Raw genomic sequence first — 6276 nt, forward strand, 5'->3', positions numbered from 1 at the left:
TGTCTCTATTATATTATGAGAGACCAGGTAGATATACAGACTCCATTATAAAATGACATACCAGCTAGATCTATTCTCGCTATTGTATTATGACAGACCAGCTAGATACATTGTCTCTATTATAATATGACAGACCAGCTAGATCTACTGTCTCTATTGTATTATGACAGACCAGCTAGATCTACTGTCTCTATTATATTATGAGAGAATGAGAGACCAGCTAGATCTATTGTCTCTATTATAATATGACATTATGCCAGACCAGCTAGATATACAGTTTCTATTATATTATGACAGACCAGCTAAATCTACTGTCTATTATATTATGACAGACCAGCTAGATATACTGTCTATTTTATTATGACAGACCAGCTAGATCTACTGTCTCTATTGTATTATGACAGACCAGCTAGATCTACTGTCTCTATTATATTATGAGAGACCAGGTAGATATACAGACTCCATTATAAAATGACATACCAGCTAGATCTATTCTCGCTATTGTATTATGACAGACCAGCTAGATACATTGTCTCTATTATAATATGACAGACCAGCTAGATCTACTGTCTCTATTGTATTATGACAGACCAGCTAGATCTACTGTCTCTATTATATTATGAGAGAATGAGAGACCAGCTAGATCTATTGTCTCTATTATAATATGACATTATGCCAGACCAGCTAGATATACAGTTTTTATTGTATTATGACAGGCCAGCTAGATCTACTATCTCTATTATATTATGACAGACCAGCTAGATCTAGTGTCTCTATTATATTATGACAGACCAACTAAATCTACTGTCTCTATTATATTTTGACAGACCAGGTAGATCTACTGTCTCTATTATATTATGACAGACCAGCTAGATCTACTGTCTCTATTATATTTTGACAGACCAGATAGATCTACTGTCCCTATTATACTATGACAGACCAGCTAGATCTACTGTCTCTATTATATTATGACAGACCAGCTAGATCTACTGTCTCTATTATATTATGACAGACCAGCTAGATCTACTGTCTCTATATATAAAATGACAGACCAGGTAGATATACTGTCTCTATTATATTTTGACAGACCAGCTAGATCTACTGTCTCTATTATTTTATGACAGACCAGCTAGATCTACTGTCTCTATTATAAAATGACAGACCAGGTAGATATACTGTCTCTATTATATTATGACAGACCAGCTAATTCTACTGTCTCTATTGTATTATGACAGACCAGCTAGATCTACTGTCTCTATTATATTATGACAGACCAGCCAGATCTACTGTGTCTATTATATTATGACAGACCAGCTAGATCTACTGTCTATTATATTATGACAGACCAGCTAGATATACTGTCTATTTTATTATGACAGACCAGCTAGATCTACTGTCTCTTCATCTCTATTATGCTATGACAGACCAGCTAAATCTACTGTCTCTATTGTATTATGACAGACCAGCTAGATCTACTGTCTCTATTATATTATGACAGACCAGCTAGATCTACTGTCTCTATTATATTTTGACAGACAGGTATATCTACTGTCCCTATTATACTATGACAGACCAGCTAGATCTACTGTCTCTATTATATTATGACAGACCAGCTAGATCTACTGTCTCTATTATATTATGACAGACCAGGTAGATCTACTGTCTCTATTATATTATGACAGACCAGCTAGATCTACTGTCTCTATTATATTTTGACAGACCAGGTAGATCTACTGTCCCTATTATACTATGACAGACCAGCTAGATCTACTGTCTCTATTATATTATGACAGACCAGCTAGATCTATTGTCTCTATTATAATATGACATTATGACAGACCAGCTAGATCTACTGTCTCTATTGTATTATGACAGACCAGCTAGATCTACTATCTCTATTATATTATGACAGACCAGCTAGATCTACTGTGTCTATTATATTATGACAGACCAACTAAATCTACTGTCTCTATTATATTTTGACAGACCAGGTAGATCTACTGTCTCTATTATATTATGACAGACCAGCCAGATCTACTGTGTCTATTATATTATGACAGACCAGCTAGATCTACTGTCTATTATATTATGACAGACCAGCTAGATATACTGTCTATTTTATTATGACATACCAGCTAGATCTACTATCTCTACTATATTATGAGAGACCAGGTAGATATACCGACTCCATTATAAAATGACAGACCAGCTAGATCAATTGTCTCTATTATAATATGACAGACCAGCTAGATCTACTGTCTCTATTATAATATGACAGACCGGCTAGATCTACTGTCTCTATTATATTATGACAGACCAGCTAGATCTACTGTCTCTATTATATTATGACAGACCAGCTAGATCTACTGTCTCTATTATAAAATGACAGACCAGGTAGATATACTGTCTCTATTATATTATGACAGACCAGCTAAATCTACTGTCTCTATTGTATTATGACAGACCAGCTAGATCTACTGTCTCTATTATATTATGACAGACCAACTAAATCTACTGTCTCTATTATATTTTGACAGACCAGGTAGATAAACTGTCCCTAATATACTATGACAGACCAGCTAGATCTACTGTCTCTATTATATTATGACAGACCAGCTAGATCTACTGTCTCTATTATATTATGACAGACCAGCTAGATCTACTGTCTCTATTATAAATTGACAGACCAGGTAGATATACTGTATCTATAATATTATGAAAGACCAGCTAAATCTACTGTCTCTATGTCTCTATTATGCTATGACAGACCAGCTAAATCTACTGTCTCTATTGTATTATGACAGACCAGCTAGATCTACTGTCTCTATTATATTATGACAGACCAGCTAGATCTACTGTCTCTATTATATTTTGACAGACCAGGTAGATCTACTGTCCCTATTATATTATGACAGACCAGCTAGATCTACTGTCTCTATTATATTATGACAGACCAGCTAGATCTACTGTCTCTATTATATTATGACAGACCAGCGAGATCTACTGTCTCTATTATAAAATGACAGACCAGGTAGATATACTGTCTCTATTATATTATGACAGACCAGCTAAATCTACTGTCTCTATTGTATTATGACAGACCAGCTAGATCTACTGTCTCTATTATATTATGACAGACCAACTAAATCTACTGTCTCTATTATATTTTGACAGACCAGGTAGATAAACTGTCCCTAATATACTATGACAGACCAGCTAGATCTACTGTCTCTATTATATTATGACAGACCAGGTAGATATACTGTCTCTATTATATTATGACAGACCAGCTAGATCTACTGTCTCTATTATAAATTGACAGACCAGGTAGATATACTGTATCTATATATTATGAAAGACCAGCTAAATCTACTGTCTCTATGTCTCTATTATGCTATGACAGACCAGCTAAATCTACTGTCTCTATTGTATTATGACAGACCAGCTAGATCTACTGTCTCTATTATATTATGACAGACCAGCTAGATCTACTGTCTCTATTATATTTTGACAGACCAGGTAGATCTACTGTCCCTATTATATTATGACAGACCAGCTAGATCTACTGTCTCTATTATATTATGACAGACCAGCTAGATCTACTGTCTCTATTATATTATGACAGACAAGCTAAATCTACTGTCTATTATATTATGACAGACCAGCTAGATATACTGTCTATTTCATTATGACAGACCAGCTATATCTACTGTCTCTATTGTATTATGACAGACCAGCTAGATCTACTGTCTCTACTATATTATGAGAGACCAGGTAGATATACTGACTCCATCATAAAATGACAGACCAGCTAGATCAATTGTCTCTATTATAATATGACAGACCAGCTAGATCTACTGTCTCTATTATAATATGACAGACCGGCTAGATCTACTGTCTCTATTATATTATGACAGACCAGCTAGATCTATTGTCTCAATTATAATATGACATTATGACAGACCAGCTAGATCTACTGTCCCTATTATACTATGACAGACCAGCTAGATATACTGTCTCTATTATATTATGACAGACCAGCTCGATCTACTGTCTCTATTATATTTTGACAGACCAGGTAGATCTACTGTCCCTATTATATTATGACAGACCAGCTAGATCTACTGTCTCTATTATATTATGACAGACCAGCTAGATCTACTGTCTCTATTATATTATGACAGACAAGCTAAATCTACTGTCTATTATATTATGACAGACCAGCTAGATATACTGTCTATTTCATTATGACAGACCAGCTATATCTACTGTCTCTATTGTATTATGACAGACCAGCTAGATCTACTGTCTCTACTATATTATGAGAGACCAGGTAGATATACTGACTCCATCATAAAATGACAGACCAGCTAGATCAATTGTCTCTATTATAATATGACAGACCAGCTAGATCTACTGTCTCTATTGTATTATGACAGACCAGCTAGATCTACTGTCTCTATTATATTATGACAGACCAGCTAGATCTACTGTCTCTATTATATTTTGACAGACCAGGTAGATCTACTGTCCCTATTATATTATGACAGACCAGCTAGATCTACTGTCTCTATTATATTATGACAGACCAGCTAGATCTACTGTCTCTATTATATTATGACAGACCAGCGAGATCTACTGTCTCTATTACAAAATGACAGACCAGGTAGATATACTGTCTCTATTATATTATGACAGACCAGCTAAATCTACTGTCTCTATTGTATTATGACAGACCAGCTAGATCTACTGTCTCTATTATATTATGACAGACCAACTAAATCTACTGTCTCTATTATATTTTGACAGACCAGGTAGATAAACTGTCCCTAATATACTATGACAGACCAGCTAGATCTACTGTCTCTATTATATTATGACAGACCAGCTAGATCTACTGTCTCTATTATATTATGACAGACCAGCTAGATCTACTGTCTCTATTATAAATTGACAGACCAGGTAGATATACTGTATCTATAATATTATGAAAGACCAGCTAAATCTACTGTCTCTATGTCTCTATTATGCTATGACAGACCAGCTAAATCTACTGTCTCTATTGTATTATGACAGACCAGCTAGATCTACTGTCTCTATTATATTATGACAGACCAGCTAGATCTACTGTCTCTATTATATTTTGACAGACCAGGTAGATCTACTGTCCCTATTATATTATGACAGACCAGCTAGATCTACTGTCTCTATTATATTATGACAGACCAGCTAGATCTACTGTCTCTATTATATTATGACAGACAAGCTAAATCTACTGTCTATTATATTATGACAGACCAGCTAGATATACTGTCTATTTCATTATGACAGACCAGCTATATCTACTGTCTCTATTGTATTATGACAGACCAGCTAGATCTACTGTCTCTACTATATTATGAGAGACCAGGTAGATATACTGACTCCATCATAAAATGACAGACCAGCTAGATCAATTGTCTCTATTATAATATGACAGACCAGCTAGATCTACTGTCTCTATTATAATATGACAGACCGGCTAGATCTACTGTCTCTATTATATTATGACAGACCAGCTAGATCTATTGTCTCAATTATAATATGACATTATGACAGACCAGCTAGATCTACTGTCCCTATTATACTATGACAGACCAGCTAGATATACTGTCTCTATTATATTATGACAGACCAGCTCGATCTACTGTCTCTATTATAAAATGACAGACCAGGTAGATATACTGTCTCTATTATATTATGACAGACCAGCTAAATCTACTGTCTCTATGTCTCTATTATGGTATGACAGACCAGCTAAATCTACTGTCTCTATTGTATTATGACAGACCGGCTAGATCTACTGTCTCTATTATATTATGACAGACCAGCTAGATCTATTGTCTCAATTATAATATGACATTATGACAGACCAGCTAGATCTACTGGCCCCTATTATACTATGACAGACCAGCTAGATCTACTGTCTCTATTATATTATGACAGACCAGCTAGATCTACTGTCTCTCTTATAAAATGACAGACCAGGTAGATATACTGTCTCTATTATATTATGACAGACCAGCTAAATCTACTGTCTCTATGTCTCTATTATGGTATGACAGACCAGCTAAATCTACTGTCTCTATTGTATTATGACAGACCAGCTAGATCTACTGTCTCTATTGTATTATGACAGACCAGCTAGATCTACTGTCTCTATTATATTATGACAGACCAGGTAGATATACTGACTCTATTATAAATGACATACCAGCTAGATCTATTCTCTCTATT

Source organism: Oncorhynchus keta, unplaced genomic scaffold, assembly GCF_023373465.1.
Source record: "Oncorhynchus keta strain PuntledgeMale-10-30-2019 unplaced genomic scaffold, Oket_V2 Un_contig_934_pilon_pilon, whole genome shotgun sequence".
NCBI lineage: Eukaryota > Metazoa > Chordata > Actinopteri > Salmoniformes > Salmonidae > Oncorhynchus > Oncorhynchus keta.